General features: G+C 36.9%; 1 long non-coding RNA gene across 1 annotated transcript in view; it reads right to left on the minus strand.

Annotated features, from left to right (window-relative positions):
- Window positions 1-757: 757 nt before the first annotated feature.
- Window positions 758-15664, minus strand: part of LOC140684172 (uncharacterized) — a 62672-nt gene continuing 47765 nt past the window's right edge. The window contains exon 2 of the long non-coding RNA XR_012056029.1: window positions 758-1093. This is a non-coding gene — a long non-coding RNA (uncharacterized lncRNA). The remainder of the gene's footprint in view (window positions 1094-15664) is intronic.

Raw genomic sequence — 15664 nt, forward strand, 5'->3', positions numbered from 1 at the left:
TCCTTCTTCATGCCCTCCATGTTTCACTGTGGTGTTGGCATTTTTCTGTTGGTTTAGGCTGGGGACACACTGTTCAACGTAGGTGACAGATATTGGCACGTTATTGTAAATCCAGCACAGGTAGTTTGTGGTATTTAATGTTTGTACCATCCCACTGAGGGCAGAGCCCCACACGCTGCCCTGCAGGACAGAGCTGCGGCAGGGCAGCAGAACATGTTAGAGATAAACAGAATAAACAACCTTGAAACCAGCACAGACAAATTATGACTTCTTCTTTGGCAACAGGGCAGAAAGACAGAGACTTTCTACAATCTCAGAATCATCAATACCACAGATTCTGACAAAGCATGGCATTACTACTACTATTATTTTCTCCTGCAGAGTATTCTAGATAAGACCTAGATTCCCAGAAAATAAAACCAGAGAATAAATAACTCTTTTTTTTTTTTTTTTTTTTTTTTTTTTTTTTTTTTGTCCTTTTATCCATGTTAGGTTAAAGCAGCCTTTTAATTTTCCAGCAGCCAGCCCCTGAGGTACAGAAATCCACCCTTGTCTCCCAGCACTGCAAAAAAGAGAGAGTGCTGCCTTTCCTGCACTGGCAAATATTAAGGACAGACAGAACCATTAGATCCTCCAAGTTTAACATGGGCAAGGGTGCCTCTGCTTTACACCTGAAAAATACAAGTAATTTGATGAAAAGAACTATTTAAATGAAATAAAACAAAGAGAGAAGCAAAAGCCACCACCCAAATACAAGTTTTATTTCACTGGGATTTTATTTCCTTTTTAAAAAAGCAGGAGCAATATATTAATATATTCTTTGTTCTTCTCCTATGCATTATGCCAAACAGGGCAAAATGCATTCATCTGGGTGTAGTTATTTTTCGCACACTCTTTCTCACCTTTCCAGGATGACCTCTTATCTTATATGTTTCAGTATTTTTCTTTCTTGTAGAAAGAAATTAAAGGTTTAAGGCTGAAATTTGCTTCAATTAAGTTGCCAAAAAAAAGTCAATTCCCAAATACTTACTGATTACTTATCACTTTGCTATGAAGATGGAGAGCAATTTTTTTCTTCCAAAGACCTGAATTCCTAGAAACATAAAAGAAAGTGGAAATTAATAAATAATGCATATACCACATGCTCAAGACCACCTAATGGACAGATCAATTGCCAGGTGCATTCCACAGACACATAATAGATTAAAAAATTAAAGTCCACCAGAAATAGATCAAGCTTTATCCTTTTCTTCATTTGTATTCATTTTGTGTCTTGTTTTACTCCCAAGAATTGTGACATTTTATTTTTCTCTCCCCTCTGCCATTCACAGCAAATATTAGTGTACACAAGACCCCATCCTGCTTGTATTTTGTACAAGCCCTTTATCAAGATTTTTTTTTTTTCCCTCTGAATCTTTCTGGACAATTTGGACAACTTCAACAGGAAAGACAAATGAAAAATAAAGTTAACTTTTATGTTGACTATGGTTTTACCTCTCCTGGCAAATAGGAAGGAGCTTCACCAAAGAAATATTTTTAGTACAAAAGAATATGCAGTGCCATTCAAAAATACCTAGAGACTAGAAATGCACCTTTAAGCATCTGTGTGCAGGAGCCAGCTTTTTAAGGAATATTGCTTGGAAAGGCAAGAGAATGAAATACTACTCCATTAACCATGTTTGGTTTTTGGTTTTGTTTTGTTTTGTTTTGTTTTGGTTTTTTACCATGATATAATGTAAGGTTAAATGCTTATAGAATTTTTTTTTTTTTGACACTGAATTATGTCATCTATATTGTTGTAACTCTACAGACAACCAAAAGATAAATGGTAAGACTATTGGCTGTGTTCAGGCTTTTTAGTAGGTATAGAAAATAACTGGTTTTCAGAGACACCTAAGGACATGCTATTGCAGGTTACCCTGGAGGCAGCTGAGCCCCTCTCAGCCACTCACTCCCCCACAGTGGGATGGGGAAGCAAATCAGAACTGTAAGAGTGAGAAAACTGGTGGGTTGAGATAAAGACAGCTTAATAGGTAAAGCAAAAGCTGCGTGTGTCAGCAAGGCAAAAGAGGAGCTAATTCACTACTTCCCATGGGCAAAGGGGTGTTCAGGCGTTTTTGGGACAGCAGGGCTCCATCACAGAGAGCAGGGACTTGGGAAGAGAAGCACCATCACTCTGAATGTCCCTCCTTCCTCCTTCTCCACTGATTTAAATGCTAAGCATGATCCATTGGGTTTGGAATATTCCTTGGGTCAGTTGGGCTCAGCTGTCCTGGCTGTGTCCCCTCCCAGCTCCTTGGGCATCCCCATCCTGTCTCTGGTGGGGTGGGTGAGGAGCAGGAAAGGCCTTGGCCCTGCCCAGTGACAGCTAAAGCCAAGGTTGTTTTAGTCACACTGAAACTCCAGCACTGAAATTACACTGAAACATCATACAAGCTACTGTGAAGTAAATGAACTCAATTCCAGCCACAGACAGTACACATAGACAAAGCTGAATTCAAAAACAGCTGAAAAAGAACACTGTGATTGCTTTCATCAAAATCCTTCACTTACAAGTGTCCTAAAATAAAGTGCCCTACCTTGGGAATGTCAGCAGAGGCAGTTCATATTCACAATTCATTCATTTAGCAAAAAATCATAAAATACTTTAATAATGGAGCCTGTGAAATCTGGGAGTTTTGAACATTTCAGCTGGAAAATGTTAAGCTAGATATATCACATATAGTGCTAGGGCAAGTAATCTGTCAGGGGGAGGATAGGGAAAAGAGCAGTGAAGAAAGGAAGTAACCACTGACTTTTTCAGCAGGCTGCTCTAATGGAAGAGCAATTGTGTTATGATGCTGGGACAGACCCTGGAGCAGCAGCAGAAGTGACCTTAAACTGACCTGACTGACCTGACCTGACTGAACACTGATTTCCTGCAGTCCTTACCCAGAGGGCAGGTATCACCACACTGACAGAAAATTGCAGGGAATCAAGGACTTTGTCTGGAGATAAAGGATGAGACAGGCAGCTGATTTGGCTCTGTTTGAAATGGCCTCTTTGGGCAGTGCCAGTTATTACAGAAGAGTGACTGTGCCAAAACACAACACAGGGATGGCTGCATTTCACGTTCTCAGAATTCAAAGCATTTCCACAGAGCTATGAGCACAAACTGAAGTCTGAACAACAACAGAACCAGATGAGAATCTCATCAAAATACATTACTTAATAAGTGCTTGGTCAGCTTGATATATAAACCAGCAAGACTCAGTTAACTGAACTGGGCCTTATTACTATGCCAGCAACATCCTTCCAACTCCACAGCTCTGGAAATCAATCTGGTTTACAAAACAAGACAGTAAAGTTAAAATAGATGATCTTTCTAGAAGGTGCTTTATGGAAGTTTACCTTAAAACTAAAGACAGCTATTTTGACTAAGAAACTTTTTTATTTGTGTTCAGAATTTCCAGAATCTGGCAGCTCTGAACATGCAATACCAGCTATTTGAAGATCCAAGAGGAGTTCAAGATGTTTCTTGTGTCAGATTTATTGTGTGAGCACAGATGATTTTTCAGAATACACGGTTCAGGTCCCAGCTTTTAAAGACAACAGGACCAAGTGTAAAGAACAGAACAATTTCTTCTTCTCTTGTTGTATAAAGAATCTTTGGACCCTCAGATTAGTTTATGAATGAGAGCCTTCCTATAGAATGGCAGGTAGAGCTGATGGAAGGCAGTATGTGACATAGTCAACTAAAAATTCAAATGGAAATAATAATTAATTGTATACACTTATATAAGTTCTCTTTACTTCAATTTCTTTATTTTGATTTTGCTAGCTCCAAGTCCCAGACATTAGTTTCCTCCGTGCTTATATTAAATAAATTAAAGAATGATCTGTTTGTGGAAATATTAATCATTTAATAAGATAGATTCATTATTTACAAAGCTGCTTTTTTCAAACCAACTCACCAGCTAAAAAGCTGCTTTTTTCAAACCAACTCACATTTTACTTAGTTCTGTGATGCATTTCATCTCTTCTAAAGCCTTCCAATCTTACATTTAAATAACTATTGATGATGACTAATCTTTTCTACTTTACACAAAGCTCAACCTTGAGAATTTTCCCTGAGTCCAAATGATCACCAGGGCCACTCCGCTCTGCAGTTTCAAATACTTTTTAACTGTCTTTTTTTTATTTCCTAAAGAACTAAGCATACCTCCAAAGGAAACCTTCCTAGTACAAACTCAGAGCAGGTCCATCAGTTTTGCGCTTACATAAGTCAGTTCATTTCCTATTCCTCTGTACCTTGCCAAAACCATTTTAAAAATGCATAATTCCATTCAGGTAATTAAATTTCCACTGTATTTGTTTCCTCTATCTCTTCCTGAAATAAAAATTCATCACATATTTAACCTCTAGCTTAACAGTCTTACAAATTCCCATGCATCATGCCAGTGAGTGATAAATACTTAAGCAGGTAGGATCCCAGATGTTCTTTAACACATTCATGTATTGACTGCATTTCTTTCAGTAACACTTGAACCTGAACCTGCAAATGTTGTCTAAAATAGTCCTTCTTTTCTCTGTTACCCTTTTTAATAAAGGATTTGCACAGCATAGTACAGAAAGGTGGGTTGGTACACTGAATTAAGCTGATAGCAATCAGCTAATACCCATCAAGATGTTTATGATGCTAAACATCAGGACTGTCCTTCATTTATCAACTCAGTCTGGACGTATCTCTGAGTGCTGGAGGGATATTTAATGTCAAAATCTGAGATGAGTATGCAGAGAAAACATTTTCACTGTAATGCAAATATAAAAATATTCTGACACTTATTCCTGGTTTTGAGAGTTTATGACAAAAAATAATCAACCCAGAGATTAAGGATTAAACAGCTCAGAGCTGGTATGGAATAAATAGTAACATTTTGCACAGCGCTGTCCTCAGCAAAGAGTGAGCACAGTGCTGACGTCAAGGAACAAAAAAGCTGACCCTTTTGCTATTTTTCTGGTATCTACATGAGCTACAGGCTCTCTGGTTTATAGATGCCTTTGCACCTTCCCAAAATTAGCAGAAATCCAGTGTTGCAAAAGTGCAAGATTATACTCCTAGCAGCTGTAACATTTCAGAAAGCTGTAGTGTCAGCGTGGTCTCTTAAGCCATCTGTGTCTCTAATCTATTTTTCCATATGAAATCATCAATATTCTGATCTACACAGCCACTGTTGGGTTTTGTTTGCACTACAAATACAATCAGTTACACATTACTCAAGATCTAATTATGCTGGACTGCAAATGATGTTGAACTAGGTAATTTCTTTGGAATGATAAAGTAAATTTATCAAACCCTTTTTTGTCATCCAAACAGAAATTTCCTAAGATGATTCCTTTGGTTCATATTGCTTTACTTTCAAATTTATTGCTGTTTCCCAACAAATTGCTGATACAGCTTAAGCAGTGCTCAGTACCAAACATTTGTGAGGAAATGATTAAATGGCTTTTTTCAGTTTTAATAAAAATTTATCTGAAACATCACTCTGGTGCAACTTTCCAGAAATATATATTCATAATTACTTGCAGTGCTCTTCATTCATATTATCATGGTCTGATTATTTAAAAGGATGTACATGTCCTGGTTTGCATGATTTACATAAGAATATAAAAATATTTTTAGACTTGCAATATTTTGGAACAAAGATTAATAAAACAGCAAAAAAAAAAAAATCTGAATATTATCTTTCTCTACAGTGAGTAAAATCTGCTTAAATATTGCTTAAAAATAAAAGAATTTTCAATTATGAGAACATTCTATAGGAGACAAGCATGAGAAATTTGATTTGGCCAGAAAGATTCAAATCTCCCAAACATATAGTTTTTCAGTTTTTAGCAAACTGAAAATTAAATGATTTTGGGAGAAGGTTCTGGTCAAAATGCATAGAGAAAAGCCCCACCTTCATATTATTCAGTGTAAAGTGCCATGAATCTGTTTTAAATAGTATCTTAGTGACATAATATATATTTTCCAAGGAATCCTGTATCAAGATATGAAAGAAAAAGTTTGAAAGTATTACAGATACATTTTTAAAGTATTGAGAAAACATAATAATGTCTATGTTGCACATGCAAGCAGACAGTGGAGCTGTGGATTGGTTCCACAAGAGAATTGGTTCACAAATGATCAGTATGTTCCTTTAATATCAACAGATCTGAGAAACCCAATTGTTCATGTTCAGGCCCTCACGTTTCTCAGCCAATATTGACCCTGCCAAACCTCCAAGGTCTGGCATATTCATAAGGAATAGGAACAGTTTCATTCTAGTGAGCTCAAAAGGTGAGCTTCCTCTTGTCTCTTGGGGTCTGCTATGTTGGGATGACCCCAGGATTGTAAAAGTCCTTGTTTCTGAGCCCGGGCAGCCAAAAGTCTGAATGGATAGGATCAGCTTCTCAAGGTTGTTTATTCTTCCTTATCTATGACATTCTTTCTCTGACCTGCTGAGCTCTGTCGAGCAAGGAGGCCATGGCATTCTGCCTGCTGCCTCAGGCAGTGTTTACATTTTATATAAAAAATTATGTTTACAATATGTTTACAATATTGTGCCAATTCCTATCATCTATGTTAGACAGTGTCTCTACCTTAAACCAAGAGAAAAGTGTCACCATCACACCAAGACATGGAGGACAAGCAGAAGGAGAAGGAGGCCAGGACACGCCCAAATCCCTCCGTCTTGTACCCCCTAAATCACATTCTAAAAAGTCCCAAAATTCTACTTTTTCACCCTGTGTTAACTCAACTACCACACTACTCAAACCCTTGTGGCTTGTAATTCCTCACACAAAGCTGGCAGCTTTTTCCACAGGCTAAAATTGAAGCCACAGCTGGTTTTGACTTCATGCCAAGGTCTCTGAGCCCCCTGCCAGTGTCTGGAGACAGCCAGGGCAGCCAGAGGGATGTCCTGGACTCTGACACTTTATGTGCATTGTGCCATGAGACTTATCAGGACAGGCCAGTTTTCAGAACACTAAACACCTCTCCTCCACAAGTAAATAATAAAAGTGGAAGAAATTAACTATTTTAGAAGCAAACTGGATCTCACAAACTTGTTCAAGTTTTTCCGTAGCAGAGCTCTGCCGACCTAAATCCATCCTGTACTCTTCACACCAAGGTTCATTATTGATGATTTATATGGCAGAATAGAAAGCACTTTAATATGAAGTGCTGCTTAATATCACAATTAGACAGCAATGGCAAGCACTTTAGAGGACAGTAATGGAATTTGAAAGGATGTAGTAGAATCAGTAAAATATTAAGTAATTGAATGTGTGCCACAAGGTGACACCTACCTACAAGATAGAAATGGTTCTACAGAAGGTGATCTGAGAATTAATGGACCAAAAATGGAGCTGTGTCCAGAGCATATAACCTACCAGAAGATGTGTGTAAGAATGTACAATACCTGAAGTTTGCAACATCAGTGGGTCTCAGCTGGAGTGCTACATCAGATTTGGGCACAACATTAGGGCTGGAAAGTTTGGCAACTGAAGAAAGTTCAAAAAAGCAAAACCCAAGACATTTCCAATAAAACCTATGAAGAAAGCTGGAAAGTAATGCTTTTATTTAGCTGAAAGAAGACCAAGGTGGGAAATGAGTACTTATTTCAAATGCCAGTTGATGTCACCAAGAGGTTGGCAAAGAGAGGAAAGCATCAATGTGTTCTCCAGGACAGTAAGTAATGGATTTAAGTTACCACAAAGGAAGTTTATCCTATACATTGTAAACATGCTGAATCGTAAGAGAATCAAGAGCTAAAACACAGCTGTTAAGAGAAAATGGGAATTCTGCATCACCAGGCTATTTTAAAAACAGGTTGGACAAATGCCTGTCAAATATTATTCAGGTAAAGCTGAATCTGTCTGGGATTAGTAAAGGAAACCAGTGGTTTCCTGAGATCACATCAATCTTATTCTTAAGGTTCTGTGTCTGTCTTCAGATTTTTTTAACAGCTCTAAAAGTTACCCTTATTTTTATTTAAGAAATGCACAAGGTCTATAGTAATTGTTGAGATTTGGTCCAGTAACTTTAAATATAACAAATTTGTGGTCCTCTTTTGCCTTTCACTGCATTTAAGAGATAGTAAATGACTGCTAAAAATAATGAGTTTTCCTCATAAAAGTTAGGCGTTAAAATAATAAGTTAGAGGCCATAAAAACAAATGTCCCTTTGGGATTTTATCCATCTGGACTATACAGAATATATAGCTCCTGCAGTTATTTTGCAAATAATGTTAACAACATTATTCTAAAGCCTTCACATGGAATTTTAAAGAACATAACACATATCTCTTCTGTCCCAAAGATTCACAAGCTTCAGAGTTACATCTAAAACTTACAGATGGCCTTACATGGTAACGGACCAACACAAATCATTGACTCAGGGAAATATCTAAGCAACAATTAAATTCATCTTTATTCAATAAAATGCTAATATGTGATTAACTTTAATAATGTCCACATTTAAAACAGAATCTATTCTGCTTCCATGGACAGTCACATATGTTCAGTTATGCATATAAAATTTTATCATTAATGTGAAAGAGGACCCTAGAAGGGATCGAAGTTTAAATATCCTAAAATGTAAGATTGCTGGGGAGCTGGAACAGAAAGCTAGATGCAAGTGTCAAGGTCAAGCTCTGACATGAAACACTCTGATGGCCATTAACAGCTACAAGCAGTTGTTATGTCCATGCCTAATTTGAATGGAAATTCATTACAGAGCATTTCAAGGAAAAAATGCCTGGCTGATCAATATGAAAATGGCAGTTTTAGATGAGTGTATCTTTTTTTTAAATTGCTTAGCACAAAATATTCAGTTTACTTTGAAATTACTTTGTTAGACTTTAATGAGGCTGATCTAATTCCTAAAACCTTAAACCAAAATGGTAATTGAAAGGCATCATATAACACTTACATGAGAAAATTAAAAATCTATACAGTGTCTGTAAGTGATGAAGCTTTCTCAATGAATAAGAAGTGTTTGAAATGAGCAGCTATTATAGAAAAAAGAATTTATTATGAAGAAAAACCCAACATTTCATTATTATATTCTTAAACAACTTGGTACTCCGTAATAACCAGCAGAGATATGGAATTACAAGCTTTTCCCAGAGCAAGGGAGGTTGGCAGCATCATGAGCAATATTCCCAGGGCAGCTGGAAATGTGGAATACCTCCAGAGCTGCTGGGAGTAATGACACTGACTCCAGTTCTGAGGCCACTAAATGCATATGCTCAGCTTGAACCAGGGTTAAGCTAAAACAGTAGCAACACTTGTAGCAAATGACACCAAAATCTGTCCTTGGATGCCATAGACTGGAGATAAGCAAGCATGTTAATTTAAAATAAAATATATTCCTGTCTTTAATTGGCTAAGTTGTAACTAAATTTAAATTTGATTGCATTTTCTTGTGCCTTTTATTCCTTTGGCTCTGATTAGGGTCAGATGTCAGAAATTACAAAATACCTGAGGAAAACATAATTGAATATTTCTAAATCAGAGGTGAAGAGAATAAAATCCTGTTCCTTGGCATCCTGCCTCACTGTGTAGATAATAGATCTAGCATTAGTTCAAAGCAAGTCAGATGAATATGATTGTCCAAATTAAGTAATTACTAATTTACTAATTATAGAGCCTCAGTTAAGTGAATAATCTTAGAATATAAAACACTGTTCTTTAAAACAAGGTTTTAAAACTTATTTGTTACTGATTCTACTTGTTGGAAAGTCTATCACTATCCTGTTTATGAATCATTCATAAAATGTTCCTAAGTTTAACAAATGCATTTCCTATCAATAAGTGTTTGCCAGATAGTCTGGGTATATAATTTTACTTCTCTTTCCTTTTCTTTGATCCCTGACTATAGGACCAGTCATTTTTCACAATTTCTGACATATTTGGTTGGCTAAATCACAGAGAATTATTTCTCCTCCTTGACAGTGTGACTGAGGCTTGGAGGGAAAAAAAAAGAAATATATGAGAATTGCAAATTAGAAAAAGCCTCTAGGATCATAGGATCTGCCATCCTGGTATAAACTGTCTTGCATATAGTCCAATACTTTGCATCTGACAGTTTTCAGTGCTGGGTCCTTCAAAAGAAGGCAGAAAAAAAAAAATCTGTAACAGCAAAGGGAAGCTAATCAAGACAACTTGCACAGTTTGCCCAAACTCTGACAGTTTAAAGTTGGTTAACATCTGCAAGTAGAAGTTAAAATGCTTTCAAATGCTGTCACCATTATTAATTCTATCTATGAATATCCCTGATACTTTTATACATGCCAATTTTCTTTCCATTTGAATTTTTTTGCTTCAAAATAGCAAATGACAAATACAGCTTTGATGGCACAAATGCTTAGTCAAGCAGCCACTTACAAAACTTTCAGAATCAATACATTCAGCAACATGGAAAAGCTGTCAAAATGTGTGTCTAAAGTGCTAGGAAAACAGACTTCATATCTGTAGTCATGAAATAGAAATCTTGAAGTCTTATTAGTTGCATTAATAAAAAGTCTGTGGGATAATAGAATAATCCCTGAAAAGTCAAAGGTATTTTACATTTTTTATTATAATGTGTGAGTTTATAAAGTTTATATTGGATTCCTTCTGGGAAGATCGAACACACGGACAAGGTTTGATTACTTGTAACTTAGCCTTCAGCATGTGGTCTTTTACCAAGGAAGTCATGAAACAATGTGGGGCTCAGATTACCATTAATCTGAGTAAAAGTATTCTCACTAAACTGATCTTTGATTCTTATTCTCTCCTTATTTTACTAATGAAAAAAACAGACATTTAGTCAAAACAGTAGGTATTTAGACAACATTTTGGGACAATGCAGAGATTGACTGGTTTTAGAGTCCACCTGAAAACAACTGATTAAGACTGGGTTGAACCACTCCTCTTTTTGACACCTTAATCTACCTTCCCCTTCTCTGGTCATGAGCCAAATTCTGTGAATTGCTAAGCACCCTCAGCTTCCTGTACAGACAATAGGAGAACACAACACTGCCCAGGAACAGTTCAATTCTTCTCAGACTAAAGCTTTAAGGAAGAGAATTCTCTTTTAGCAATAATCTGTTAACAGTTTAATGAAAAGTGGAAACACTGGGAGATAGGTGTGCCTATATTTCCATTAGAATCACTGATCAAAGATTTAGAAAAGGCAGCATTTAATTCTTTTGAAATCTCACTCCCAGGAGCACAGTTCAGAACAATTCCACTCCATCTTATCAGAGGGTTTTACAATAAGACCTTTATTAGATTACAATTGATTCACAGTAATCTATTCTTTTTAGTCAAATTAAAACAACCTTGATTGTAGTGCCACAGTTCATGCTGATACAATTAATGTGGTGTGAGGCATTTCTATTATGAAAATTCTTTATTCCCTGCCTTGGTTTATAGCTCAAACATAAAGAACTCAAATGGAACTGAAACTTGTCAGACAAAGTCTCAGCCCAGGCAAGAATGTATTCTTTGAAATATATAATAGTATGAAAAGAACCCGACTGCTTTCCCCTTGCAGTAATATAATGAGGAGAGAGAAATTGGAAATGTGCCACTGGAGTTGACCACTTGCCCCATCAGATTAGCATTCTTTAATTGTAGATGACTAATAAATGTAAGAACCAGGAAAACAGGTTCATCTGTCGTGTCTTTGCTACCTTCATTGTATGTGACCCAAGGATGCAAACTGAAGACATGATTCCAAATAGTTCCCATCCCTTTAAATGTATCCCTAATTTCAAGGAGTAAACAGAGGAAACAGTCCCAGGGAGATGCAGGAACTGTAGACATATCCCAACATACAGACTGTCCTCTCACCACAGGCAGGGACAGGCTGCCCCAGAGGGAGCATCAGTAGTAAAGCACAAAAAGAAACTGTGTGTGATATAAAGGCAGGTTAACACAAACAAGCTGGGAAAGAGTCAGGAAACTGCAGATGTCCAGATGAAAGATAGACTGAAGCACATCTTTTACTCTCTGCATCTGGTATTTATCCTGGATTCATGCTTTGGGCTGTATTTTTAACTCAATGGAAGTAGCACAAAACCCAGTGCTTGGCAGAGAGAACACACTCCTATATCTTCTTTGTGGGCTTGATGATGCATGCACTAATCTGTATAGCACTGATTTACAAATGGAAGAGACATAGTGAGACCAAATTTCAGGCTAAACTAACTTTTCTCCATTTACTTCCTAGTTCTAAAACAAGCTGCCAGTCTTTCCTTGAGAAGTGCACTCATAATTCCCTGAGCACTGAAAGCTGTTGTAAGCCAATGGTGCTGCTCAAAGCCCTCCATATACTCACAAAACCATCCCTTCAGCCACAAGAACTGTTCAGGTAGCTTCTCAGGGAGCTTATCCCAGTTACAACTCACCTGGCAAAATATATACGCACTGGTTTCCAGACTCTGGGGTTTTTAAATTATTACATGGATCACACTTGTGTAAACAAAAAGTGGTGGCTGGAATGAACAAGTGGGGATGGGATTTCATCTCTTCTGGCAGCATTGAAAGACTTGACTAACTTAACTTAAACTGCTCTTCTGTGTTACAGAGTTTCCAGAACCTGCTTCTTATGCAGCTTCAATTTACCCTCTCCCAGCAGAGCACAGCTCTGTAAAATGAGACCAAGGCACTCTGGGCTCCAGCAGCCACCTTCACTTGTAATATGTGCAGCTACTCTTTGTCATAAGAAAGACTGATTTGCTTAAAAATCCTTCAAAAGAGAAAATGGATACCAATGTAATAAGCAAATGGTGGGGGGTGGGGGGGAGGGGGGAAAAGCAAAATTCAATGTGATCATTTATCCTGAGGTCTTTTGTTTCAACACACACAGTTCCCCTTCCCTGCCCCTTTAAATACCAATTCCTACCTCTATTCCACCTCCTGTTTGTTTGTTTGTTTGGGGGACAACAGAAATAAAAAATAATAATAATAATAAAAATAAAAAGGTGGGTCACTGCAAACTCAGGTCTAGTTCCTATTCAGCAACATGTTCCATATGTTATCTCAGCTGAGGATCACTGGAAAGATGCTGAAGCCAGGGAACATTTTTAACCAGAGCTGCCACCAAGAATGCATGTGTGGGAACTTCATTCCTTAAGGCATCACCTTTCTGTGATGTTTTCTTTACAGATATTTGCTGCACTAATTCTATTCAAACTGATGACTTGAATTTTATACAATACTCTAAAACTTACTCTTCCTTGGGAAATCATCTTCTGAAATACCAGAATTACCATTTAAAAAAATAAAAAAATTCCTGCTATAATTGTATAAAAATACTAATATAGTATTAAAAGTCAGGATTGTGTCAGGTTTCTTCTGGAGTTGAGAGACTTCAGTTGTTCTGCTGTCTTTCATTTTTACTGCAAAATCATTTCCTGAGTACAAAGCCAAACACAGAAAGCCAAAAGCATTTAAACAGAGCAGACTAATTTAAGCATTAAACATTAGAATAGTTTGAGGAGCAAACTTCAATGTCATGGAGTATGTAAAAAAGGAACAATTATTGATTTAACGCAGGAATAGTGTCCATGATCAAAGCAGATAATTTGAGTGTGCTCCCCTGACAAGCAATAGCAGAAGATAACTCAATATTGCAACAAGTTTTATATTACTTTTATTCCCACTGGGTTGAACTTTCACACAAAGGTTGACATCACCTGTGCAAGTATGGATTTTTCTAGCAAAAGGGTTCTCGGTAGAACTTTAAATGAGCACACCTGGAAACAATTTAGGGTCCAATCTAGAAATAATTATTGGTGATGGAATGCTTGCTATTCATTCTAACAGGAGCTGGATTGTTCTCTTAGGACAAGACCTTAATGCACACCTGAGGGAAATCTTGTATCAGATCTGTTGACATGTATTCAAACCTATGTACTGATTTAAAAAAAAAAAATTAAAAATTGTAATGGAATAGAGATTAAAGCTCTTTTCAAGTTCTTTTCCAGTTCCACATTTCTTTCAATTTATCCTCTAGCAGAGTACCCAAACATGAGCTCCAGTGAGATGCAGTCAATTATATTATGGCAAATGCTTACATAATTTCAACCATTGATTTATAGAAATACAAAAGTGTAGTATAGAAATACTAAAGTGTACACACTGTTCGGTCTTGAAAGGAAAAAACAAAGCAATGTGAAGAGTCATTAGTGTTGAAACAATTTCATTTTGTGAGTATATAATATTTGTTTACAGTCATAACTGCTCAGATAAAGTATTTGAAGAGGATGTTTGGGTTTTATCCATCATCTTATCTCTCATCAACTGGGAACAATTATCAGTGAAGCTTTCATCTGTTTCTGTACAGGTTTAAGTATTTAATAGAGATAGAAGACTACTCCTTTTCCGTTATTAAAGCAAAATCTAGTGGATTTTTCCAATACAGAATTCATTCAACTGAGAGCTTCTATTCAATGTTTCGTGGCCATAATCCTGGTTGCTACCAATTACTTAAACATGCCCCTCACAGTGGCAGAACCACAACTGTCCACAGAAACTGACAGAAATGTTAGAAGATTTCCAATTACAGAAATTAGTACTAAGTGTGCAGTGTGGACTTTTGGGAGCAACTCCTTTCAGCTGATCTTTGTTTAACCTTGTGTGTGATGATTCCGAGGAAGTCTCCATATCCAAGGGCAGGTTTTTCACTCAGCTCTCTCCCCCTCATTACCATTCAGATTGGGCAGGGATTAGCAGATAAATGACTGATGAGAACACATGTTGCCATATGCTAAAGGAGGATAGAGCTGTCCCCAGCTCCAGCAGCACTGCCACACTCTGCCACCAGCACTGTCATTCTGCTGCACAGCAGCAGATGTTCAGAGCCTCAGAGGTTGGCTTCCCATGGAGGGAGAAAGCAATGACATAGAAGCTGACTAAACTCTTAATTCTGGCTAAATTTGCGCATTCACAGAGATTCTGAACTTAGGCACAGAGCACGCAGGACAAACAGCTCCAAAGAAGATGCCTCTTGACACCTGCACCATTTTATTGCAGTATTATATTATTATATTATACATTTTATTGCACTAAAATACCTGCAGTATTTTTTGTTGGTTTTGCAGACAGAAAATAAGCTTATAATTCAGAAAAGTTGTCAAATTAAAAAAAAAAAACAAAACAACAAAACAGAAAACTGATCCAAACTTATCATAAGTGTTGACATTTTCTATTAAAAAGAAAAAAATTGTAAACGCCTCCCAAGGAATTCTCAGGTGCCTGGTATTAATCTATGGCAGTCCTCTGTAATAAAAACAGCCTGAAAAAAATCATGCAGCTGGAGACAACCCAGAGAAAAATTAAGAAAAAAAGGGTGAAATGTTTCCTTCTGCTGTAAAAGGCAGAAGTATCCTCCTAGTTTATTAGATTCTGGGCTCTTTTCATTATCCTGATATCTTCACACACAATAAATAATCTAACTGGTTTATGCTTAATATGTTTAAGACAATTTAAATTAATTAAGAATAAACATAATGCCTGAAGCTAAAACACAAAGACCACATCTAAGTAAGAATATCTCAAGGTAAATATTTTCTCTGTCAATATTTACACAAACTATTGGACAGGTGTAATTTAAAGTGTGTACTTTATGAGTCTTCAGGCCTGAGCACTA

Source organism: Taeniopygia guttata, chromosome 4A (assembly GCF_048771995.1).
Source record: "Taeniopygia guttata chromosome 4A, bTaeGut7.mat, whole genome shotgun sequence".
Classification (NCBI taxonomy): domain Eukaryota; kingdom Metazoa; phylum Chordata; class Aves; order Passeriformes; family Estrildidae; genus Taeniopygia; species Taeniopygia guttata.